This window comes from Delphinapterus leucas, chromosome 13 (genome assembly GCF_059928025.1).
Source record: "Delphinapterus leucas isolate spDelLeu-1000000601 "Yukka" chromosome 13, BTC_Dleu_Yukka2, whole genome shotgun sequence".
NCBI lineage: Eukaryota > Metazoa > Chordata > Mammalia > Artiodactyla > Monodontidae > Delphinapterus > Delphinapterus leucas.
Genome location: NC_143141.1, coordinates 63,542,285 through 63,569,208, shown reverse-complemented (window position 1 = coordinate 63,569,208; position 26,924 = coordinate 63,542,285). Strand labels below are relative to the sequence as shown.

General features: G+C 43.9%; 1 protein-coding gene across 2 annotated transcripts in view; it reads left to right on the top strand.

Moving 5' to 3' along the window:
- The window catches only part of GALM (galactose mutarotase), a 51,856-nt gene that overhangs the window by 20,882 nt on the left and 4,050 nt on the right, over positions 1 to 26,924 (top strand). The window lies entirely within an intron of this gene.

The following is a 26,924-nucleotide window of genomic DNA, read 5'->3' as shown; positions in this document are numbered from 1 at the left end:
TAAAAAATTTAACCAATTGGGATAATAATAAGGAACAGAGATAAATAGGCTACATTAAAAAAAAAGCTGAAACTACCATTCATAATCACCATGTTTCATAAAAGAAAGAATATATTAACACCATAAAAGTGGGGAAAATTTAATCTCAGAATAGAAAATGACCCTTTAAATTGAATTTTTCTTACTTTTTTTTTTTTTTAATTTACTTTTATTTTTGGCTGCGTTGGGTCTTTCTTGCTGCGCACGGGCTTTCTCTAGTTGCTGCAAGAGGGGGCTTCTCATTGCGGTGGCTTGTCTTGTTGCAGAGCACTGGGCTCCAGGCGTGTAGGCTTCAGTAGTTATGGCACATGGGCTCAGTAGTTATGACTCACGGGCTCTAGAGCGGAGTCTCAGTAGTTGTGGTGCATGGGCTTAGTTGCTCCGCGGCATGTGGGATCTTCCCGGACCAGGGCTCGAACCTGTGTCTCCCACATTGGCAGGGGGATTCTTAACCACTGCGCCACCAGGGAAGCCCAGTTTTTCTTACTTTTTAAAGAAATGTGACAGCTGATTATCCAAATCTATCTCAGTTTTCTGTGGACCAGTGAACATTTTATTATGCACTCATGATTAAGAACCAATAATTGGTTTGCAAGGTCACTTGTAACTCTTACATTCTGTGATTCTACAAGGCTCTTAGTGTAACATTTTATGGCTATCTCCAGCACCCTTCAAGTTCATTAGAACTCTATTACAGAAGTAAATAAGTTGCAACAACTTCAGAGCTCATGACAAATTTGTAATTATCTTTTACATATCCATACATTAGCTGGTCCCTCATAGATTATATCTGTTTGCCCAATGACACAAACTGAAATTATAGAGTTTTTTTCCTTCCTCCTTTCTCAGAAATGCTTAAGAAACAAATAATTATATTATTCCTTTGTAACTTCCTCAAAAAGGGCAGTAACTTCTACTGTACCCTTCAGTGATGTAAGAATTCATATGTCTGGCCCACTTTCAGCAGAGAGGAAATCTCTAAGAGCTCAGATTTCATGTGACTCTTAACATTGACCAAAAGCCCACGAGCAAGTGGCTTAACTAAGACGAGTCCAAAGTCATTTGGTCATTCAGAAATGCCTCCCCAGTGTATCTGGGCCTGCCAGGAGTTGACAGTCCAGTGGAGGAATCAACCAGAATATTATCCACTGACCTGGAAAATCATGTCAAAGTAGATGTAACTAAGAGACTTGGTACAGAAGGAAAGCACTGCCTGGGGGCTCCCAGGTAGAGGAGATTAGAATGAAATAAAACTTGGAAGGGCGAGTAGCGTTTTGCCAGGCAGTGAGGAGGAGAAATGTGTTTTCGACGGAGAAGAACAAGAATGGGCAGTGCAGGAAACAGCAGGATGGTCCCCAGGGAAGTGCTGGGCTTCTGAAGCATTCAGGGCATGCTTTTGGTGGCAGAAAATGGATGGGCCAATAAGCAGTTGGCTGGGGCCAGGTCACATCTGCACCAGACTCTGATATGGCTGCAATCCCTGGGGTGGCCCTGGATGACCCTAGGATGACCTGGAGTTCAAGGCCAATCCACACAGGGCAGACTCACAGGTGTACCAGATATTCAGCCAGAACTGGACTGGACTGAACTCCAAACCCACTTCCGTGAGACGTGCTGCAAGAAACCTGTTAGACCAGCCACACTTGTTAAGGGTTCTGGGAATTGATATGCAGTATCTAGAGACTGAGGTTGTGTTGAATTGAGAAAAAGGAAGATACTGTTTATCTGTGTGATGAGGTGAGGGTTTATGATAATAATAGCTGGTATTTCAGAGATACTTTATAAATAATCCACACCACAACCCTATAAGGTAGGTTCTGATCATTTTTCTTACTTATCGGATGTGGAAACTGTAGCACAAGGAGTTCAAGTAACTTACTGAGGACCATTCAGTTAAAGAGCAGTGGAAAGCTGGAATTCAAACCTAGGTAGTCTGGTGTTAAAACTCAAGCTCTTGGGCTTCCCTGGTGGCGCAGTGGTTGAGAGTCCGCCTGCCGATGCAGGGGACATGGGTTCATGCCCCAGTCCGGGAAGATCCCACATGCCGCGGAGCGGCTGGGCCCGTGAGCTATGGCCGCTGAGACTGCGCGTCCGGAGCCTGTGCTCCGCAACGAGAGAGGCCACAACAGTGAGAGGCCCGCGTACCGCAAAAAAAAACCAAAAAAAAACACCTCAAGCTCTTAACTAGACCTGGTTATATGGGGGAGAGGGAAAGGAAGAAAAGAGAGAAAAAAAGAAAATTAAATGAATTTCTTTTTTTTTTTTAACTTTATTTATTTTTGGTTGTGTTGGGTCTTCCTTGCTGCACGGGGGCTTTCTCTAGTTGCGGCGAGTGGGAGCTACTCTTTGTTGTGGTGCGCAGGCTGCTCATTGTGGTGGCTTCTCTTGCTGCAGAGCACGGGCTCTAGGCGCACGGGCTTCAGTAGTTGCAGCATGTGGGCTCAGTAGTTGTGGTGCACGGGCTTATTTGCTCCACCGCATGTGGGATCTTCCCAGACCAGGGCTCGAACCCGTCTCCCCTGCATTGGCAGGCGGATTCTTAACCACTGCACCACCAGGGAAGCCCAAATGAATTTCTTGACTATAAAGATAGCCAAGATCACCATATAGCCAAGAAACAGGGAGCCAGAAACTAAATAAATAAATAGAGCTTTGGACAGTTGTCAGTTCTCATTCTTTTGCCACCTTTTATTCATGTGGCCTCCCAGCTTCTCTCACTGTTTTCCTTCCCATTTCTCCTTCTTCTCAATTTATTTCTGCTTTTTATTTTCTGCAAAGAAAACAGCAAACAAGTTTGTTCAAATTATATTTAAAAAGAGAAAAACAGGGCTTCCCTGGTGGTACAGTGGTTGAGAGTCTGCCTGCCGATGCAGGGGATGCGGGTTCGTGCCCCAGTCCGGGAGGATCCCACATGCCGCGGAGCGGCTAGGCCCGTGAGCCATGGCTGCTGAGCCTGCGCGTCCGTAGCCTGTGCTCCGCAACGGGAGAGGCCACAACAGTGAGAGGCCCGCATACCGCAAAAAAAAAAAAAAAAAGAGAAAAACAAAAAAGAAAGACAAAGATAGAGGCCATGTCTCCATCTTTTGTGGCTGTTAATTTATACTTATATTTGTTTTTCACCTCCTTTTTGTTTGCTCTTCATGAAAGCTGTGACCTGAGTTCTTAAGGGAAATGCTAATGCAGATCTAAACTTTGGGGGTGTTTTTACCTTGGTTACAGACCCTCAGCAAATAATTTTTCAGGTGATGGGAAAACCCATTGTATGAGAAAGTAGCACCTCTTATCTTACAGTAGTTGTAATACTGTGGCCGAGGTACTCGGTGAAAAGGGACCTTTTCCCCATGTATGTTTGGGGGGAGAGGTGAAGTCCTGTCCTCCATTTTGTTTATCACAGGCTTACTGACTGGGCATTATTACATAGAGAGGAAATGGATACCTTGACATAGAGTTTCAGGGAACCAAAGCAAGCACAATATGATGAGATCCCTTTGTCTTAAACTTATAGCTGCATTTAGACCTCTACCTAAGGCAGGGCCACAGACCTCCAGCAGCCTTGGGCACCTGTTTCACTCCTGCCTTTGTTCCTCCTGACACTTTTGGGGAGAGCATATAAAATGTCGTCAGCCCTGTCTGCCAAAAAAGCCTGGAAGACAACAGCCTGTACTCTGTGGCTTCTTCATTCTTCCCCTTTCTCGGCTCTGGTAAAAGGCTGTCCTTTTCCCAAAGCCCATTTGAAACGCCTCAGCGTAGCTGTGAGCTATGGTCCTTGCTCACAGGCACCTGTCTCCTGCACCAATAGAAGGTCTCTGCAAGGCTGAGAGCTCATTTCACCTGTAGACCAGGAGCAGAGTTGCAGCTAAGCTGTCAAAACTGGGTTTGCATGTCAGCAGTTAGTGTAGCTTTGTTTTTTCCGAGCAGTTGTTTTCCTCAACTTAAAAAAAGTGCAGCCCTTATAGCATTTGCTACTACTTAGGATGGGCGCATACTCTGTTATTGGGGCACCTTCAGGTCACCTTGAGTATGTTTTCTATGTTGTTGTCAGGGCTCTCCCTGTAGTTTCCCAGAGGTGGAACTCCTGGAAGCCATTTACCAGGAAGGACAGGTAGACGTCCACAAAGAGAGAACACTCCAGTGCCCAGTCTCTGTGCTGACATGTCAGATATTTAGCTTCGAGGCCTGAGTCTGGTGTCCTGTCCTGTGGCAACAGGAGGAAACCAGTCCCTGGTACCCTGCTCAGGTACTAAGCCAGCTGAACGTGAGCAGGTGAGAAACAGAAAATCCCTGTCTCTCCAGGGATTAATTCATTCCCAGGGTTGTAAATATTACATTTCATCCTTTCGCCTTACAGAACTGTGAGACTTGGAGGCGATCTGGGCCACCAGCCCAGCAAGACCTTATGATGTATGCAGCACAGTGCAAAACTAAGCGTGTGTCTTTATGGGCATTTACAGCACATAGGTGTTTTTTTTTTTTTTCATTTTAATTGTGCTATTCTTTACTCGTAGTAGATAAGTAATTATGACAGCAAAAATGAATGATTTGATTGGGTCTTTTGTCTCTTAAAGTAACATTAGTAAAATCCCGTCTTATTCTCTTCCTTGAGATGAGATACCTTTTATTTTTATAAAAATTTACCCAATCCACTTTGTCCCCCAGCCCATCTGTGTTCACTTGTGGAGAGCAGTTCTTGCTGCTTTTCATTTTTGAAAGGTCCTACTAAAATTACATGAAAGCAACCCCATTTTGACAAAATTAGAATTCTGGTAGGAAAGGCTTACCACGAGGCTGCGGAGAGAAGCTCAGCAAGACTTTTGTATTTTATTTCAACCTGTCTGGGTTCAACCTACAATTCAGTTGCTTTTATAATTACTTCCCTAGGACAGGTCTAAGTCTCTGACCTGGAGAAATAACAAATTCCAAAGTAGTCTCCCAGTTCAAAGATGGTACAGATGAAGACTGTTTTGATCTACGTGTTTTAATCTTTGCAGAGCTTCTTACAGAAAACTCCTTTAGACTTTATATAATTCTAAAATAGTGGATATAATGTTAGTTTCAACCCTCCATCAATATGCTTCCTCTTTCCTTTTCATCCCACCTCCCCACCCTACTCAATATCATCGTCAGGTCCTGCTGATTTTTTGTAATAAGACTTAATTTTTTTTAGAGAAGTTTTAGGTTCACAGAAAAACTGAGCAGAAGGTACAGAGATTTTTCCATAACCCCCATTCCCACACATGACGGCCTCCCCCTTATCAACACCCACCACCAGGGTGGTGCATTTGTTATAATTGATAAACCTACACTGAGGGGCTTCCCTGGTGGCGCAGTGGTTAAGAATCCGCCTGCCAATGCAGGGGACATAGGTTTGATCCCTGGTCTGGGAAGATCCCACATGCTGCAGGGCAACTAGGCCCGCGAGCCACAACTACTGAGTCCATGTGTCACAACTACTGAAGCCCGTGCGCCTAGAGCCTGTGCTCCGCAATAAGAGAAGCCACCGCAATGAGAAGCCCACACACTGCAACGAACAGTAGCCCCCGCTCACCGCAGCTAGAGAAAGCCCACGCACAGCAACGAAGATGCAACGCAGCCAAAAATAAATAGATAAAATAAATAAATTTATTAAAAACAAGAAACCCAACATTGACATGTTTTATCACCCAAAGTTCATAATTTTCATTAGGCTTCACTCTTTTTTTGGGGGGGGGGCCGTGCTACACAGCTTGAAGGATCTTAGGTCCCCGACCAGGGACTGAACCCACACCCCGTGCAGTGGAAGCACAGAGTCCTAACCACTGGACTGCCAGGGAAGTCCCTAGAGTTCACTCTTGGTGTGGTATACTCTATGAGTTTGGACAAATGTATAATGACATGTATCCATCATTATGGTATCATACAGAGTATGCCCTAAAAATCCTCTGAATCTGTTTCAACCATCCGTCAATATGCTTCCTCTTTCCCTTTCAGTCCTTCCCCACACCCATCCCCATATTGTTAGTCATTAGCTCCTGACGATTTTTAACAACTAATATTTCTTGAATCTGCCTCTTCACTATGTATCATTGATTATATGGTTCCATCTCTATCGTCACTGTCCCAGTGTAGGTTGTCTTTTCTTCTCTAGATCAGCTCCAGGTTTATATTACAAGCTTCATAATTTGGGAATCAGTGAATGAACAAATGAATCTGGACAACAGCTCTCTAACTAGGGGAAAAAAAATCTCTTTAGATCTATCCTCCATCTGGTTACTAAAGATATCTAACTAAAATGCAAATCTTACTTTGATACTCTCCAGTTTAAAAAAACTTTTAGATGGCTCCCAGGCCAGACACCAGCTGCCTCCCAGACCAATCCCCCAGCGTGCCTCACTCACACCTCACCCTGTTTCAGCATCCCCCTCCCACCCATAGGGACCACTTGATACCCCTTCCTTGCTGCATATACCCCTACTCTCCTCAAGGCTCATACTTTCTCCTTAGAAATGTTTCCCCCACTTCCTGGAAACAGTGGATTCTTTGTTGCTCTGGGGTTTTCCGTAATGACATAATCCGTTTTAGAGTGTGCCCAGGCTCCCTTATCTTTCTCTCCATTAAGTCTACCTCATATATTCTATCAGGACTTACTAGTTACAGATCCAAAGTGGGAAGCTAGAAGGGAGCTTCAGGCCAGGTCTCTTTGGCTTGAAGCTAGAAAACTAATCTATGATAAACAGAAAAGTGAAACCAAGTAGCAGCCAGTCTGCACATGCTATGAACAACTACTCCTTCCTTTCCCCCTCCATCCCTTGTCAGTCTTTTTCCACTCTTCTCTCTTCTTTACACTTGTTTTAAACATAGTGTATTAAAGCAATACCATGTGATAACTGGAATTTAGCAAACCTGGATGCAGGTCTCAGTTCTGCTACCCACCATCTTTGCTCTCAAGTCAGCCATGAAAACCCTTTGGTCCTCATAACCTAATCTGTAAAATCTCATTAGATGACGGTTACATTAGTTGAACTCTGAGGTCCTGTTAGTTTCTAACAATGATTCGAAGACCACATGGAACTTCTAACCCAGATATTCTTAACCAGGGTCCATACCAGGGTCTAGGAAGATGATGAAAGAACTTCAAGGGATTCATGAGCCCCTAAAATTCTTTTTTTTTTTGTAAGACTCTTTTGATGTGGACCATTTTTTTAAAGTCCTTATTGAATTTGTTACAATATTGCTTCTGTTTTATGTTTTGGTTTTTTGGCCAGGAGGCATGTGGGATCTTAGCTCCCGACCAGGGATTGAACCCACACCCCCTGCACTGGCACGCAAAGTCTTAACCACTGGACTGCCAGGGGAGTCCCCAGCCCCTGAAATTCTGTATCAAACTCTGTGTGAGTTGGTCTCGTCATCTTGGTCCACAGAGGGATTTTCTGGTCTTGTTTTCCCTTTTGAGGTAATGATAACTTATGGTTGCCCCATTATGTATTATTATACATAAAGATAGTCATATTTTTTTGGTTTTGTTTTGTTTTTTAATTGTTATATTGGAGTATAGTTGATTAACTGTTATATTAGTTTCAGGTGTACAGCAGAGTGATTCAGTTATACATATACATGTATCTGTTCTTTTTCAAATTCTTTTCCCATTTAGGTTATTATAGAGTATTGAGCAGAGTACCCTGTGCTATACTAGGTCCTTGTTGGTTACCTATTTTAAATAGATCAGTGTGTACATGTCAATCCCAAACTCCCAACCTATCCCTCCCCCTCCCTCTTCCCCCTGGTAACCACAAGTTCTTTCTCTAAATCTGTGAGTCTGTTTCTGTTTTGTAGATAAGTTCGTTTGTACCATTTTTTTTAGATTCCACATATAAGCGGTATCATATAATATTTGTCTTTCTCTGTCTGACTTCACTTAGTATGATAATCTCCAGGTCCATCCATGTTGCTGCAAATGGCATTATTTCATTCTTTTTAATGGCTGAGTAATATTCCATTGTATATATGTACCACCTCTTCTTTATCCATTCATCTGTTGATGGACATTTAGGTTGCTTCCATGTCTTGGCTATTGTAAACAGCGCTGCAATGAACATTGGGGTGCATGTATCCTTTCGAACCATGTTTTTCTCTGGATATATGCCCAGGAGTGCGATTGCTAAATCATATGGTAACTCTATTTTTAATTTCTTAAGGAACCTCCATACTGTTCTCCACAGTGGCTGTATCAGTTTACATTCCGACCAACAGTGCAAGAGTGTTCCCTTTTCTCCACACCCTCTCCAGCATTTACTGTTTGTAGATTTTTTGATGATGGCCATTCTGACCAGTGTGAGGTGATACCTCCTTGTAGTTTTGATTTGCATTTCTCTAATAAATTAGCAATGTTGAGCATCTGTTCATGTGCCTCTTAGCCCTGTTTTCTTTGGAGAAATGTCTATTTAGGTCTTCTGCCCATGTTTTGATTGGGTTGTTTGTAATTTTTATATTGAGCCACATGAGCTGTTTGTAAATTTTGGAGATTAATCCGTCGTCGGTTGCATCGTTTGCAAGGTAGTCATCTTTTTTGAGACTAGCAATAGTGTATTTCCCTCTTTGTAATCTTCAGGGTGGTTTAAAAGTAAATTTTATTTTTTTAAATTCATCACCATTAAATTCCCTAAAGGGAGCTAGAAGGCTAGCTAGAGGAAGAAGGTGGCACACCAGAAAGAAGAGTAACTTCCCCAAGGTCCTACCCAGAGGAACTACAGCAGCCAACACTCTGGGTTGGATGGCCAGAGTTTGTTTCTGCTTGATCAGATGAATGAAATTGTCTTCCATTACTCACCAGCCCTTGTGCAGTCAGGATTCCAGGCCTGGTCATCAGTCTGTGGAGTGTGGGAACAGGCAGACATGCTGGGGCCTCCCTGTAAGTGGAAAGCCAGAGCATGGTGTTGTGTTTGTTACCCTCAGCTCTGCAGTTCTGGAGACTAGCCCCTCCAGGTCCAAGTCTATCCCCCAAGCTTCTTCTCCCATGCTCCATCACCTGCTGAGATCAAGTACCTACTATGCGCCAGGTACTGTGCAGCCCTGGGGAAGCAATGTTGAGCAAACTAGGTACACCCAGGCAGCATGGAGAACATAAGCCACATACATAGCACAGGTCCTGTCCTCAAAGAAATAAGGCTACAGTTAAGAAAATACTTGAATGACACTAAAGGAGTAAAACTGGTGATATTGGATCTTATAGACTGTTATTTACCCTAGAGCTGTTTCTTATATGACAGGTCCCCCCTAGACAGTGTCTAAGAAAGTTCAATACAGCAACTCCAAGGAACTCTCCTGGTAGCAACGATACCCTCCAAGGGGATGCATTACCGAATCCCACCTTATAAGACGGCCCCAAGAACAGCTTTATGGGACTCCAGAATACTCGCAAAGCTCCTCGTGTTCCCTCCTAGAAAATATCACTGCTACGAGATTGGCAAACATGAGCCAGCGCGGTGAAAATTTGGCAGGAAGAAAGCTCAGAAATTAGCACTTGGCCAGACATTGCATAATTCCTATGAACATTTCAGAGTAACAGCAAGTAAATTTGCCAGAAGGGGAGCTATTTGCTAGAACTCTGACTACCACCCTTTAAGAGCTTATGGCTTACCAACTCCCCTCCCCAACCCTAGGTCTGGACAGGGGCCTGGCTCTAGTTCATACCTGGTGCATAACAATCCTTAGAGGTCACCCCTTTCTGAAAGGGATGAGAGGTAACTGTGGGCTTTGTGCCATGGGCCTGAGGCTAACTCAAGCAAGTTCTCAGAGCAGACTTGCGTTCAGTTCAGCTAACATTTGTGGAACACCTAGTGATTGCTACATGCTCCCTGGGGCACTGGCCATAGAAACACTACCCGTGCCCTTGAGAGGCGCACAGGGAGTGAAGAATCTAATGTAGTCAGGGCAGTGGTAGAGGTGATGCCCGTGGGACTAAGGGAGCGTGGAGGCAAGGGTAGGAAGAGGCCTTCTCGATATCACTCTGAGCTTCAAGAAGCTTCCTAGTGTCTGTGAGGGTCTAGCAACAAGGAGAGTAAGAGTACTAATAAGCACGGAATGTGGGTGTGAGGGTAGGCTGTTAAATCAAATGCTACAGAGACAGTTTGGCAGGGTGGAGGCTAGGGTGAGGCAAGAGAGTTGCAGCACCTAGCGTGCAAAATTTAAGGCAGCACTCACTTTCAGGGTCATGCAGGCGCAGGGTCAGCACCTGAGAGCGAGTGTCTCATTAAATTTTGCACCCTGGGTCCTAGATTGCCTCATCCTGGTCCCAGCTTTGTAGTTGAGTGTAGTCTTCATGGGCATTCTGGGCCATAGTAAGGAGCTAGGATTTTATCTTTAAATCATGTAAGACTTTGAAGGATTTTAAGTCAGGGGATTGACCTAGCAAGACTGGCATTTTACAGATACCACCCCAGCAAGTGTTTCTCTCAGCAGCTGGAGTCAGAAGCAGAGAAGGTGGATTGTGGGATGATCCCTAGTTGGGTTTTATCTGGAAGGAGGGGCAGGAGGAGAGGACAGGGTGTAAAGCAGGTCAGTAAGGGTGTTACTAACCAAGTGGCTCAGGTCACAGACAGTGGGCCCGGGGAAGGTAACAGAGGATGTGAGGGCCCTCGTGCACACCTGGAAGTCCAGGGGAGCGTGGCGGCACTCAGGAGGAGACCAGGTCTAGCGGGAAGGCTAGGAGGCTGCAGACAGTTGGGTGAATTTTACACTGGCGGCAAATCCCCAGATACCATCTTGATGAGAGTCTAGGATGGAAAAATTCCCCGCATGAAAATGCCTCACGTGGGCCCAACTGTGAAACGTAAAATTGTCTTCTCACCTGAAAACATCATGCAACAGTGTTTAGCATTTTATGCTTCCGATGGCATGTAATATGCAGAAGTAACGCCCTCCCCCACTGCAAGTCAAAACCAAAAAGTGCTCAGTGGGAAAAATTAAATAAATACATAGAAACCAGCAGTAGAATAAAGCCGCAAAATTGAAGCATCGGCAGAGGAAAAGGAAAAAACTGCGGCAGAGACAAGCTTTGAGGTCGTGTGATCTACGAAAATTTATAGAAATGTTACCTTAAAAAAAAAGTCCCAAGGTACTTAACTTGCCAACCACTGGAATGAAGTCAAAATTCCCACCCAGGGTGTTACTTTTAATTATCATTCTCTTTATGTTGTTTCCTAAAATAATAACAGGCATTCTAGAGATGATTTACCAAGATGGCTTAATTAGGTGTCAGGTGAGTACCTGTGCCCACGAGCCCCATTACCGCTGGTTTCCTTATGCAAATTTGACTGACTGTTCTGAACCTGACTAAAGAAACAGACATAATTGGAGCAGCTGGGCTGGAAGCATAGCTGGGCCGTCCCCATAGAGACCAGACTCTTCCTTGTGCCCCAGCATTCCTCGCCTCCCCCCACCCCTTTTTTTTTTGAGATGAAAGTACAGCACACTTGAGCCTAGGTCTCCCTTAGATGGTCTCCACATCACTGCCTTTCACCTTTAAAGTGCACACAAGTCACCTGGGGGACTTGTTGATACGCAGATTCTGACTTGGTGTGGGGTGGAGCCTGTTTCTAACAGGCACCGGGTGATGCCTGGGCTGATGGTCCCGGTTCGTGCTTTGAGCAGCTATTGAAAAGGCTCTAAAGAGCTCTGTGTAACCTCTAGTAACTTTTGTTGCTTTCCCCCCACTTTTGACACCTATTTCTGCCCATTTGCTCCTCTCCCCAACAACCCTGGGTCCTCCTGCTGCCCCTTAGCTACCTTTATTCCCCTTTCCGCTCCAACACTTCACGCTCTGACTCAGCCTCTCTTATCAAAAGCCATTCTTTACAGCTCATTCTGCAAAGAGCTGCTCTCAGCCAATGGCTTCCTTAGGTAAGACAAGCTGAAATTTTTATTTAAAAAAGAGAGAGAATTAACCAAATATCACAGTGTGCTCCCGAAGGGAACAACTTGCTTCACCGTGTTTGTCCCATGGGCCATTGGACCTATAGTCCTGGAATGTCACAGTTGGAAAGGACCTTATCTTTTCCAGCCACCACCCACCAGTCGAGTATTTGAATCTCAGAACCATGGGCTTTGCCAACACTCAGGTGCCTTCTGGCCAGGATGCTCACTGCCCATCCTGGGCCAGCACATAGGAAAGGCCTTCCTGATATCGAGCTGAAATCCGTCTACCTAGAGCTGACCCCCACTTGGCTTAGTTCTGGGCCTCGGGTCCCTAAAGAGCAGGCTTATGACCTTAGAAGGCAGCTGTCATGTCGCCCCCGAGGCAGAGCATCCTCGGGTCGTCCTGTGATGCCTGTGCTGCAGACAGTAACCAGGAGCTGTCACCACCTTGTTATAGCCTTTCTGTGACTTCCATCGCACTTGCTGCCAACCACATCCTTAAAGTCATTTTCATACAAGCTGTGGCTCAGCTACATCTCTCCCTAGTCGGTAATAATTGTAGTAACTAGACTTAACATTTATGAGAGTAAATGTAACGTGACGGTTAAGAACAAAGGCTCTGGAACCAGACCGCCTGTGTGTGAAGCACTGTACCTTCGTGCATCACATCACTGTGCTGGGTACTTTCCCTGTATCAACTGTCCTTAATCTTCATGACAACTTAATGAGGGAGGGGCTATAGTGTCCCAATTTCACAAGTAAGGAAATAGAACCTCAGAAGATTGTTTTGTACCTGGGGTTAGGGTTACAATCGCAACCTAGCTGGTGTCCTTTGGTTTGGGGATTTTTTTTTTTTTTTCAGACACAGGTGCAGGACCCTATCTGTTCCTGTTATCCATAAATTTCATCTTGTAACCAGTGCTTTACCCCTGCTTTATACTTTCTTTTGAATTCCTGATTCTGTTATCCCAAGCGTATCTGCCTCCCAGCTTCATGCTGTCATAGTCTGAGGAGAATACCTTCTGTATCTTCATCTAGATTAGCCACAGATCAGAGGCCATTTGATAACTCCCTACAGAGCCTGCTCACTGAAGCCCCGATGCTTCATCTCCCCAAGCTCCGTGAGCCACCAGCCTTGTGACCCAGTCTGAGAAGCCTAGGGGGTGGCCAGGAATGGTTTGTATTTGAATGCGTCTGTGTTTGGTTCCTGGGGAGCAGGCTTCCTCCTTCCTTTTCCGTCTCCATTCTGGAATTCTTCCCAGGACAGAGAACTGCTCCTAAATTCGTAGCGTGTGAAGTTGTTCTTGTGGGCAGCGCCAGATGCAAGGAGCAAATAGAACTCCGGGTCTGCAGCGCACACATTCCCAGAGAGGATACACGACCACATCCTGCACGTTAGTTAGTGAGATCAGGGAGGCCGGCCCCGCCTTTCCAGGCTGCCTGCCCTCCAGCTCCACTAGTACAAACACACAACTTCCGCGTCCAGACTAAACCAGAGGAGGCTGAGCAGCTGTGATGGGACCACCGTTTCTGTGTAGGAGGGCTTGGGGTGGCAGTCACAGTATAAGGGTGTCCGGGGTATGCCTCGAAACTTAGATGGTGGTATGTTGGTTTGGGGTGATTTGTGAGAAGTGGCAGCACTGATGGAGATCAGAGGGGCTAAATTTCCCACATAAAGCCATTTCTTGACACTGCCACTGTGTCAACTGACCAGAAAGGCTGGACTGATTTCTCCCCTCTCTCCCTTACTGGTTCTGTTCTCTGACCCTAGGCCATTAACATAATTTGGCTATCTATGTTCAACTACTATCTTTTTCATGGTGTCAGGATATCAGCTGACCTGTCCCTGCTGCTCTTCTTGGCTTCCTGTGAACCGTCACTGTGGGAGCCTTGTGACTCTCAGGGAAGAGTGGAGGCCAGGGGTCTCCAATGAGCCTCCATTGTCGCTGGAGTCTGCTCGAGCTGCTCTGAAGCAGCATATGGGAAAATTCTTCTGCCCCAACGTGTTCCCCTTTTGAAATCATCAAGTAAACCCCGAACGCTGGCAGAAGGGCTGCCCCTCTCACACAAGAGCAGTTAACAGCCATTGGCAGACCGAGTCCTGTGGATCCAGGGGGATTTGGGAAGGAGGTCTTGGTTCTCATAGATCAACATCCGGCCCCAGCAATGCACTGCTCTTGGGCAGTGGGTCCCCCCGGGGTGCCATGAAAACTGATGGGGGCAGGCAAGCGAGTCCTGGCCAGAGAAGTGGAAAGCACCTCTGACCTTAGTGAAGTGAGTCCTTGGTATGACCTTGAATGGCTTTTTAAAAGGGCTGATTTTGACACATCATCATCAGGGAAACACAGTAGTTAAGGGCACGGACTCAAACCCTGACTGCTTAGGTTTAAATCCTCACCAGCTCTGTGATTTTGGACAACTTATTCTACCTCTGTGGGCCTCGTGGAGAGTGGAGAGTGGAGCCGGTAACTGGACCTACCTCATTAGTTGTGACGATTAAATGAGGTAATACGTGTAAAGTGCTTACAACACTTCCCGGCATTTAGTTAGGAGCTTTGTAAGTATTAACTATTATTATGACCATCACCATTATCATCATTGCCACCATTTTTACTGAGTGTTTAATATGTACCAGACACTGAGCTAAGCATATACGTGCATTAGCTCATTGAACTACCCTTTGAAGTAGGTGTTATGCTTCACTTAAGCCTCATTTGAAGAAACGGGCATTTGGAGAGTTCAGGTAACCTGCACAAAGTTAAACGGGTAAGTCACTAGCAGTCTCCCCAACTCCAATGTCTATGCTGTTATTGTCCTCAGCTATTGTCCATAATACAGCTGTATTACTAGGTATTTCCTATGTGCTGGGTAGGAGCACTTTGCATGCCTTATCTCACTTAATTTCCATAATCCTATGAGTAGACACTCTTGTTATCCCCGTTTTATAGATGAGGAGGTCAAGATTCAGAGAAGCTCAATGACCTCCACAATTTTTTACAGCAAAGAAAGTCAGGATTTAAATCCAGGCCTGCCTGGCCCTAAAATCCACTCTAATGTCTATTGAGTTTAACTGCCCACCAGGTGAGCAGGATGCTCCTGAAGCTGATAACAGTAGTTGGGGATGATGACTGCTGATATGTCCTGCAACCAGGGAACACAGTTTGCCTATCAGCCGCATTTTCTGAGCTGTCATTGGGGCAATTTCCACTTTCTCTGATACTTCATTTTCCTGCGGTTTCTTTGAGCTGTTGAATTGCTCAGACTAAGACAAGCTTCTGTACCCTTTCCGGTGTTAGTTTATTGTCCATGCTGCAAGAATATGGAGAAATCATAAACCGTCCAGAAGAAGGCCCTGAGGTATTATGCAAAGCCTTTGCCACACTGCTATAGGAGGAAACTCCCAGTCTGCATTTCTTGCCCAGACACCTCAGGTTATGTGACTGCAACATTCCAAATGTGCATTTCAGTATCAGGTCATGAGAGGGCAACTTGTTTTGTGACAAGTAGTGGTATAGGCAGAAAATACTTACCAGCCTATAGATCAGAGATTCTTATCCAGGCACGCATCACTGGACTTCAGAGGTTCTGGGAACATTGTGTGTGTGTGTGTGTGTGTGTGTGTGTGTGTGTGTGTGTGTGTGCATTTTCTTGGAGAGAGAGCCCATAACTTTTATAACATTCTCAAAGGAGTCCATGACTCAGAAAACACTTTAAAAACCATTGTTCTAGATTTAAAAATCACTAAGAGAGAAAGTTTCAAAAAATAAAAACAAAATTTTAAAAATCCTTTGTAAGGAAAATGTCAATGCCCCCTGGAGGCAGGAATTCACTTTCCTTTAGTATTAATGACTTAAACTATAATGAATAATTGTTTTCTCTGTTCTCTGTATTTCTGGAGTGTTTGTGTGTGTGTGTGTGTGTAACAGAGTGAGCACTAACTATGTGCCAGGTGCTGGTCTAGAGATATGACCTCCTTCATAGCATTCTCTCAATTAAACATCACAGTATCTGTATTAGGTAGATACCAATATTAGCTCCATTTTATAAGTGGGGAAGTTGAATCTTACAGAGGCATAGAAACTTACCAAGGTCAGTTAGCAAGTCTGTTGAAATCCTAAGACATCTTACATAGATTTGTAATCAACATATAGGACAAACCATAGAAAATAGTTTTCAAATAACATACTTAATATTTTAAAAAACATTTCTTTTTAAAAATAATTAATTATTTTTTTATGGTTGCATTGGGTCTTCATTGCTGTGCCTGGGCTTTCTCTAGTTGTGGCGAGCGGGGGCTACTCTTCTCTTCATTGCGGTGCACAGGCTTCTCATTGCGGGGGCCTCTCTTGTTGCGGAGCACAGGCTCTAGGCGCGTGGGCTTCAGTGGTTAGTTGTGGCACTTGGGTTTTGTTGCTCCTGTGGCATGTGGGATCTTCCCAGACCAGGGCTTGAACCCGTGTCCCCTGCATTGGCAGGCGGATTCTTAACCACTGTGCCACCAGGGAAGTCCCAGAAACATTTCTTTTTTAAGGGAGAAAAAATTATTGGAGAAAATTTCTTCCCTCCACCAAACTTTTCTACAAAGTCTGTGCCAGATTTTCTTTTGCTTTCTTTTCTCTTTTCTCAAAATGATTTTTAATTGTAATTATAAACAGGAGTTACCCGTGCTGAGGACTGTCTGGAGGGACTCTGGTTTTCTTCCAATAACACTGTACTTGTGTTATTGGGTTGTGTGAAGATGAGCTAGAAAGGGGACCTGCCAGGAAAGAGGGGCTAAAAAATGAATAAACATGAAGATTCAGTGACTCTTGCAGTGACCATCTGTTCATCTTCTCAGAGAGTCAGGCACTAGGGCCACCAGGTAGGGAAAAGAGCTATTTCAGGTGATGCGAAATTAAAAGCATTGAATTAAAATTCACCCCGGGTGAATTTTCTCAGTCATATACTGAGAAGAGTGTTCATGTCCAGATGTTACACAGAAAACCATGTCAGTAGTCAGTGTTTGATCAGGAGTGCATAAGGACTAATTTACCTTCTACTCTGTGTCTTAAGTCTTTTGCCCAAAAAATCAAGTCAGAGCTAGGAGCCCAGAGGACAAGTGTAATATAACTGTCTTGCCTTCACCCCAAATATGGACAACAAGAGTCCATTCCTGTGACAGATTTAATGCCTTGTGACAGAGATCTGGAATGTTAGAGAATCTTGTTTCCAATAATCAGGTCTACATCATCTTCTTGCAAGAATGAGGCAGCTGTAGTTGCCAGAGTGATTCACATGACCACTCTTGTCATTCACGGAGGACAGTAGTCCTACGCCTTGTCCAGTTAGCCAATCCTGACTTACCTTTCAAGGTTAGCCTCCTGCCACCACCTCTGGAAAACCTTTCCTGACCCTCCTGGCTGCATTAGGTAGGTGCTGCTGCTCCCTGCTCCATCGGAGCCCTTTGAATGCCATTCTCGTTGCATTTGTCATACTCTCCTGTAAGTTTTTATGTTTTTGTCTGTCTCTTTCATCAGATTCTACGTTCCCTGGGGTCAGTTTAATGCCTGGTGCATAAAAGATACTCAAAAATGGGTGAACTAGCAAATTTATATTTGTTTTTCCCCCCATCCAAAAGTAATTGCAAGGATTAGTGTTCTTAAGGTAGAATCATCTAAAGGGACTTCTGTCAAAATTTGTCACCTCCTGTCTTGTCAAATCAAGTGCCAAGAGGTGAAAATATCCCAAGGCAGTATACTGGTTATCTATTGCTATGTGATAAGTTACTCCCACTTTATTATCTCTTACTGCTTCTGTGGTCAGGAATTTAGACAGGGCATATCTTGTCTCTATGTATGATGTCTAGGGCCTCTGTTGGAAGGTTAGAGCAGGTGCTGGAATCATCAGAAGGCTCATTCACCTGCATGTCTGGCAGCTGATGTTGGCTATTGGCTGGGTGCTGTCAGCCAGAAAACCTCACGCATGGCCTTTCGATGTGACTTGAGCGTCCTTACAACATGGCGGCCGGAACCAAGAGCAAATGTCCTGAGGCAGAGAGGGCCAGGCCAAAGCCACTTTGTATTTATAACCTGGCCTCAGAAATCACATAGCATCACTTGTACCACATTCTATTGGTTGAGGCAGTTACAAAGGTCCATCCAGCCTTAAGGGAGGGAAAAAAGACTTCACCTTTCACTGAAGGAGTGTCACCATCACATTGTAAGTAGAGCCTGTGGGATGAATATATCCGGGTGTGGCCATCTTTAAAAAATGCGGTATGCCACAAGCAGTCATGGGGAAAAGGTCGAGCGCCTGTAAGACTCCTTCATGTGAGATAAGAGGTGTGAATCAAAGCAGATGGATTTCATGAAGGCAGTGGGTTTTTCCTGTACTTCCAGAGGGCAGGTAGTTATAACTCTGTCAGGAATGAGGAGCTAGAGGAAGATTTAAGGCCTTGTGACAGGCATCTAGAATGTCAGAGTCCTGTTTCCACTGCTCAGGTCTACATCATCTTCTTGCATGAATGAGTCAGCTGTAGTTGCCAGGGTGACACTCACGTGAGCTCTCTTTGTTGAGGTCCTCTGTAGACTTGACCTTATTCCTGGCTCACTGTCACTCCAACATTACTCTTATCATAATTCTACATTATTTCATTATCCATATGGATGATACCCTGACCTTTTAGCTTCTTGACGTCCTCTCCCAATGATCTCGTCCTCCAAGGTTTCCAGCTACTCACTCCTATAATCTTTGAGTCATACCCTTGACTTTGTCACTACCTCTTATTGCAGCCTTTTATGCTCACTATTTAAGATGTCTGTTTCAGCTTCAATAATTCTTCAATGCCACAAGAACCTATAGTCACTTGATCCTACCACCCTTTCACTGTTCACCTCCTCCCCTACTAAGATCAAAAGTCCATCATTAGAATCACCCCTTTTCATATGCTCTCCACTCCCTTGCCCTCTCCTTTTTCTTTGTATTCTCCTAATAAGGCCCAACCCTGACTAATCCTACCCCCGCAGACCCTCTACAGCTGCTGCCGTACACCTACTGGTCTCACCCAAAATTCATGACAGTAACCTCAGGTGGGTCCTTAGTGGGGCCTGCGGTGAGACTTTCCCTGAAATGGGGAAGCAGAAGTACTGACTCAGGCCACTCCCCCAGAGCTGTAACCCGCACACCTTTGGGTCAGAGCCCACCGTCTGCCAGGCATTGCTGCTCAGACCTAAATGCACACCCAGCCAACCTTCTTCAGGACAATAAGAAATCCTCATCTGAAAACGGCTTCTCTCTGCTGACACCACAGCTTTCTGGTGGCTTCAAAACCAAAGTCTGGTGATGTGACATCCTCTCTGAAGGCACCCTTTCCATTTCGGCTTCATTTTCTGTACACTCAGCGCTGCTGAGACAGCTATTTTGACATCTCCTATTCTTAGCACCAAAGCACAAACTCACATATAAACCGAAATTGAAAGAACTGCACATTCATTCTCCAAAGTCTTAGAAAAATCAAGAGTACTTGAGGGCTGGGGGTGGGAGGGGCTGTACCCAAGTCACTCCAGGGTGAGGTGGAGAGTGCCTGAGTAGGGGCCTGGAGGCTGTGACACTATGCAGATGTGTCACCTTGGGCAAGTCCCTTTAGCCGCCGTCTGGGTTCCAACCTCATCTGCAAAGCGAGGGTACTAGATGAGGTAATTCCTAAGGTCCTTTCTAGATCTTTCATTGTGACTTTGTCACAGGATGCTACAACATTCACAGTTGCCCTCTTTTTTTTCCCTCTACCTCATTCATTCATCAGGTTTTCAGTCAAGTAAAGGCTCTGTTTAATGCTCAGAGGGTCAAAAATCAGTAGGACACAATCCCTGCCCTCTAGGGGCTCATATTCCTTACAGATATAAAGCTTGATATACTCTCTTATAGCTATGCCTTAATGGGATGAATGTCTTGGGGAAAGTATGTTCAAAGTGGGATGAACAAAGTAGAAAAGGGGATTAGTTCTAGCTGTGGAGGATACAGTCCCTCACAGAGGAAGTAGCATTAGAGGATAAGCATTATTTATTTATTTATTTATTTTTGGCTGTGTTGGGTCTTCGTTGATACGCGCAGGCTTTCTCTAGTTGCAGCGAGCGGGGACTTCTCTTTGTTGCGGTGCTCGGGCTTCTCATTGCAGTGGCTTCTCTTGTGGAACATGGGCTCTAGGCGTGCGGGCCTCAGCAGTTGTGGCACGTGGGCTCTAGAGCGCAGGCTCAGTAGTTGTGGCTCTCAGGCTCTAGAGCACAGGCTCAGTAGTTGTGGCACACAGGCTTAGTTGCTCTGCAGCATGTGGGATCTTCCTGGACCAGGGATCGAACCCGTGTCCCCTGCATTGGCAGGCAGATTCCCATCCACTGCGCCACCAGGGAATCCCGAGAATAAGCATTCTTAAATGACCTGGTGGACTTTCCCGGAGTGGGGTAGAGGAGCCCAGAAACGTCATTCCAGTTACAAGAAAGGGTCTAAAGACATAGTGAATCTGGGAGACAAATTCTAAGTTTCCCATTTGCCTGACCAGTAAGTGCATGAGGGAGTGTGTCAGGGCATGAGACTGGAAAAGACAGATTGGAACCTTCTCTTTTTCTTCTCATTCAGCAAAAATCTCTTTTTACAATTTTCCCAAGTGTCTAAATTTTAAGTCAGGGCTTCTCTGCCGTTCTTGAAGTCTTACCCTGTCTAAGCTCTGCTTTGTGTTATATATATATTTCCTGAAATTTAGCCCTTTTATTTATGCCATCCTCCTGAAAATGTTCAAACATATCATTTATCAAATATTTCCATGTAATGTATGGGGCGGCAAATAATAGCAGCTTTGTTTTACAGAGAGAAAAGCTAAAGTAAACATTGATTGCTTGATATCATAGATTGCTCAGTATCAGGTTAATAGACATGAAATATGCCCTGGGTCCTTCCTTCATGAAAATTCCATGACTTTCTTTAAAGTCAAGAAAAGTAAGTAATTGATTGACTGATCCGGGCAATCACATTGGGACTATTTTAAGGGTTCGATTTTGAGTCAAATATGGCTTTAAGAAAGAACTAAATATTGTGAGCACCATTTAAAGTTAGGGAAGAAAGCATAACATAAATTACCACTGGGAATATGGGTTGGTAAGATTAAAATCTTCCTGAGCCCGTGTTAACAGCTGCTTCTTTTTCCCAGTCTAATTGTTTCCTAAGGAAACACTGTTGTCTTTTTTTAAAGTCAATGTGGGAGATAGTTGGTCACCCAGACTTCACAGGACAGTAGCGCCCCGGTGGGTCACTACCATCCAGGATTTGGCCTTCGAGATCCAAAAAGTTCAGCCATCCTCCAGAACTGCTCGGGGTTTAGAGGACCGACTGGACTCAGACAAGGTGTATGTTTATAAAGCAAGCTCTTTACATTGTGTCTCTAGCACCATCTACCGGGAAACAAAAGTGCCTTTATTAGAATTACATTAGAATGTGTCAGAGGCCCAGAGAAAAGGGGAGGAAGAAGTTCAGAAGATTCTAAGAAACAGAGAATTAAGTATATTATATTGAAGTGACTTGTATGTAGATGTAACCACTAAAACAAAAACACAAACTTTCTAAATTATCAGGAACATACACACAGACCATATTGTAAAAGATTTTTTTAAAAAGTGACTAGAATTCATAAACACAGAAAGCATGCCATAAAATATAATGACAAACTAAGAACAATTAGAATATACGTGTCATCTTAATGCCATAAAACGCCCCTATTAAACAGTCTCTCAGATTAAATCACAAAGCAAAACCCAACAGGATGCTGTGTACAAACCAAGTGACTCAGAAAGGTTGAAAATACAAGAATTCAAAAGCAAACCAAGCAAGTGAAAGCCAAAGTAGCAGGGGATCTCAATCTGAACATCAGAAAAGGCTGATTTCATGACAGAAAACATTCTGTTTTCTAAAGGATGCAATTCACAATGGATGCAATTCACAACAGAAGTTCACCAAAAAATGACTATATCTAAGACCATGAAGAAAATCTCAGGCAGTTTCACAAAATACAACACAGCCAATATTGACCTAGAAATGTTTTAACTGTCTCTTAATAATTCTTGGATCAAAAAGGAAGTCAAACCCCAAAACTAAGGATATTTAGAAAATAAATAATGTAATTATTTATGTGGAAATATATACATAATATATAGGAATATATAGTAAGCAAATATCATATTACAGTTATCTATAATGGAAACTCCTACATGTGATATAGTTAAAGTAATACTCAGAAAATTTTAGCACTACTTATATTAATCAAAAATTGTGAAGTTAAATGAATTAGGCATCTAATGCAGATATTTGAAAAAGAATAATAAAATAAACCCAAGAGAACAAAAGAAAAATTAACAAAAATAAAAGAAATTATAATTTTGAAAAGAATCAGAAAAGGTAGTACTCATAAATCCAAGAGCTGCTTCATTGGAGGGAAAAAAAAAACCCAATAAAATAGATACAGCATTAGCTAATCTATTCAGTCCACAGAATTAGATATGAGCATAGGCAAATAACCACAGACAGATGAAACTGAAAGGATCATAAATTATTTCTTTCCTCAACTCTTTGCAAATAAACATGAGAGTAATATAGATGAAATGGATAATTTTCTAGGAAAATATATAAATTTGCAATTGTGACCTCAAAAAGAAATTTTAAATAGATTATCATAGAAAAAATAGAGAAAAGTATGAGTGCATATGGAGTTGTCTAATGAAATACCTAGGAATAAATTTAGCAACAGCCTCCAAGATAAACTGAGTGAAAAGATCAAGGTGGAAACAGGCTGTGAGTTTGTGGATGTGCATGGACATGCACTTAAATGCTTGGATATCCTTGTAGTATCTCTGGAAGGTGCATGAGAAACAAGTGACAGTGGTTGCTTCTGTTGAAGGAAACTGCATCTGTAGGGAACGAAGACGAGAGAAATTCTTTTCACTGTAGAGTACAGCTTTGTAACTTTTACATTTGATATCTTTTAAATTGATTACATGTGTAAATATTACCTACTCAAGAATTCTTTTTTGGAAAAGTAGAACCAAGACAAAGGAAATAGATGTTTTTAAAGGATGTTTCAAAAAGAATACCACTTAACCTTTCCTAAAGCTGACTCTGGTAAGAGGAGGATCCTCTTGGTTGAACAGTGGACACCAGACACTAGGATGGTCTTAGCCAGGCCTCCGTGTCTCCCTCAGGAGCTCTGGAACCCAGACACCCTCGCGGCTCTGTGTGAACTCAAAGACCCCAGTCCTCACGTGCCAAAAAGACTACATTTCTGAGCAGAAGTTCTGAGTTAAGAAAAGGATACCCTCTTTTCACCCAAAGACAGGACATTCATGTTTCTTAGTATTTAGGAACTCAAAGAAGCAGAACCAAATGCTTTAAATGGCTAAAAGTCAGTTCTCTTTTTCCTATTTAATTTTTTAATGGTAAGGTACAAGTTCCTCATTTTTCTTAGCCTCCTAAGATTTCAGCCCCACTTTGCATGCTATATCTCTCCTCTAAAAATAGCAGGAACCAAGTTCCTAAAACATTATCCATCTGACCGTGTGAAAGGAAAAATAACTCTCACCCTGAAAGAGTATGTTAAACGCCTAATGTCTGTACTTACCTTCAAAATATATGATTCAGTTCTGGGACAATACAAAAACTTTTAAATGTACTAAACTGTATCATTGTGTAAGGCTCTGAAACAGAGTCCCTTTCCTCTTTCCCCCTCAAGAAAGACTGGCCAGATTGCCTGGCCTGCTGCAGAAGAACCTGGGATTCTTTGTATTTGGGGAAGATCCTAGGACCAGGGGCTTCTCACTCCTAAGTGGGTCATACTTTTAGGGGGTGGGATGGGGTGCACCTCTGCTGTCATCTGTTCCTAGGGTTTTCTAGGTGAGCTGCTCAGAGCTTTTACTGGCTTCACTCTGGCTTTTATATATATGTTTTTTATGTTGTATACAGTTGACCCTTGAACAGTGTGGAGGTTGGGGCACTAACCCTCCATGCAGTTGAAAATCCACCTATAACTTTACAGTTGGCCCTCCAGATCTGCAGATTCAACCAATCAAGGACAGTGTAGGGACTTCCCTGGTGGCGCAGTGGTTAAGAATCCGCCTGCCAATGCAGGGGACACGGGTTCGATCCCTGGTCCAGGAAGATCCCACGTGCCGCAGAGCAACTAAGCCCATGCACCACAACTACCGAGCCTGCACGTCTAGAGCCCGTGAGCCACAACAAGAGAAGCCACCGCAATGAGAAGCCCGCGCACTGCAACGAAGAGTAGCTCCCGCTCTCCACACTAGACAAAAGCCCATGTGCAGCAATGCAGCCAAAAAAAATAAAATTAAGAATTAAAAAAAAAAAAGGACAGTATAGTACTGTAGTATGTATTACTGAAAAAAATCCATGTATAAGTGGACCTGTGCATTTCAAAACCATGTTGTTCAAGGGTCAACGGTATATGTATATTTATTTTATGTTTGTGTGTGTGCACACTTGTATTTATTGAGCGTCCCTCTGAAATAACAAATTCTGCAGGAATGGGGTAGGGGGTGAAAGTCAGTGATTTAGTCCAGCTTATTTGTTGTACTGATGAAAAACCCCAGGCTCAGAGAAGTGATTTCATCTAACTTTACTTAATCTCTTTCCTCATCTGAGGCATTCTACCCTACAACTGCTACTACTACTGCTGCTGCTGCTACTATTACAGTACACACACACACACTACCACCTTGTACTTAAGCTGTTTCCTCCACATCGATTATTCTTCAACCTTCTTCACCCATTCAACCTACCATGACCTCACCTCAAGTCTCAGCTCAACTAACAAACTTTTATCCATGAAATCTCCCCAGTCCGCCACATCTAAGCCAACCCAGTCATACTGCCTGTCTTCTTTCTTACAGCTGTGCCTCTGGGAGCACTCTTCACACTCTGTGGTTATGAGCGGCTTATGTGTCCTCTCCTTCCTTCAGACTGCAAGCGGCTTAAAAAGGCAGGTCATGTCTCATCTATGTATCAGCTCTGCTCAGCACAGTGCCTGGCATACAGTAGGTGTTTAATGTGTTGATCGATCAGAAGAGTGACTGTGAGTAGGCTCCTAGTCCATTGCTCTGGCTCTGTCATATTCCAGGAACATGCCTATGAGGAGGAATTCTTCCGCACATTCCCTGGGCTTTCTTAACTGAGCTAAATTCAAAATATTTGTGTACGTTGTTTCAGGTGGCTCAGCCTAGCATCTAGGGAAGAACAGATCTGAAAGTTGGGAAGAGAATGAAAGGTGATAAAGCAAAATGGCACAATATTCAGAAGAATGTAAAACCCATGTTATAGCCTTTTGGCAAACATGTCTAGGGGACTGTCTGTTGAGAAGTTTGCTCTCTCCCTTGGACCTCCAGAGAAATTACTCACAAGATAACGCTGATTCCTCTTTTTCACCCTCAAAGCCCTGATTTTTTTTTTTTTTTTTTTGGCTGCACCACGTGGCTTGCAGGATTTTAGTTCCCCAACCAGAGGTCAAAACCCGGGCCCTTGGCAATGAGAGTGCGGAGCCCTAACCACTGGACCGCCAGGGAACTTCCTCAAAGCCCTGATTTCTTGTTCAGTGGTTTTAGTAGAGCAGAAGATGTGGCAAATTATTTTCACATATTTTATCAACTCTAAGATGCCATCAGCTGTAAAGTTCACCATTATTTTACATTCCATGAAGGAAAAAAACACCTCTGCCAGTTAAAGCATGACATGACATGATTTCAGAGATTTTAAAATATGAAAATGAGGGAATTCCCTGGCAGTCCAGTGGATTCTGCGCTTTCACTTTCGGGGCCCAGGTTCGATCCTGTGGGGGGAACTAAGATTCTGCAAGCCGAGTGGAATTACAATATATATATATATATATATATATATATATTTTTTTATAGCCTATATATATATGAGAAAATGAGTGTCTTAAATTGAGGAAATATGGTATATCAATATCACAGGTTGTTGTTTGATGATACCAAGTTGTGTGGGTCTCAGTCTTATCTGTTACATGAGCAGTTTGGACCAGATGAGCTCTGAGAACCCAACACCCTTGAGTTCTGTAACACCACGAAGGGATAGTCTTGACTGGGCATCATTTGTTGTGTAATAACCACCAAGATGGGGCTCCCATCCAGATTCCTTCTGTGCTTTGCCCTTTAAGAGTTGAGGGTCTTCACACTGCAGTGTCCTCCCTCAGGACTGGTCACCCACCCACATCATTGAGAAGAGGCTTCAGAATGTCCCACCTTGATAAGAACAAATATACTTATTAGAGGTTGAGGAATCTGGCTTACACATAGGAAGGGGGTGGTGCTTGCCAACTATAACTCCTCCAAGAAGCACTCCTAGAGACACAAAGCTTTCAGTCAAAGGATTGACTCTGGGCTTCCCTGGTGGCGCAGTGGTTAAGAACCCACTTGCCAATGCAGGTGACACAGGTTTGAGCCCTGGTCCGGGAAGATCCCACATGCTGTGGAGCAACAAAGCCCGTGTGCCACAACTACTGAGCCTATGCTCTAGAGCCCGCGAGCCACAACTACTGAGCCTGTGTGCCACAACTACTGAAACCTGCGAGCCTAGAGCCTGTGCTCCACAACAAGAGAAGCCACTGCAATGAGAAGACTGCACATTGCAACGAAGAGTAGCCCCTGCTCGCCACAACTAGAGAAAGCCCGCATACAGCAAGGAAGACCCAATGCAGCCTAAATAAATAAATAAATAAATAAACAAACAAAGGATTGACTCTAAAATTGGCTAATAGTAGAGTGGCCATACATTCTAGTTTCCCCCCAACTGTCCCGGTTAACTCATTTGTCCCAGTGTTGTTATTAACAGTTCCCTCTATGTTTCAGGTCTACAGACTGATCAGGGAAGTGATTGGGGAAGAGTGGCTACCAGTGTCACTTTGGCTAATAGTGGCCCCAAATGGTTCGAAAATCACTAATCTCAGGGACACT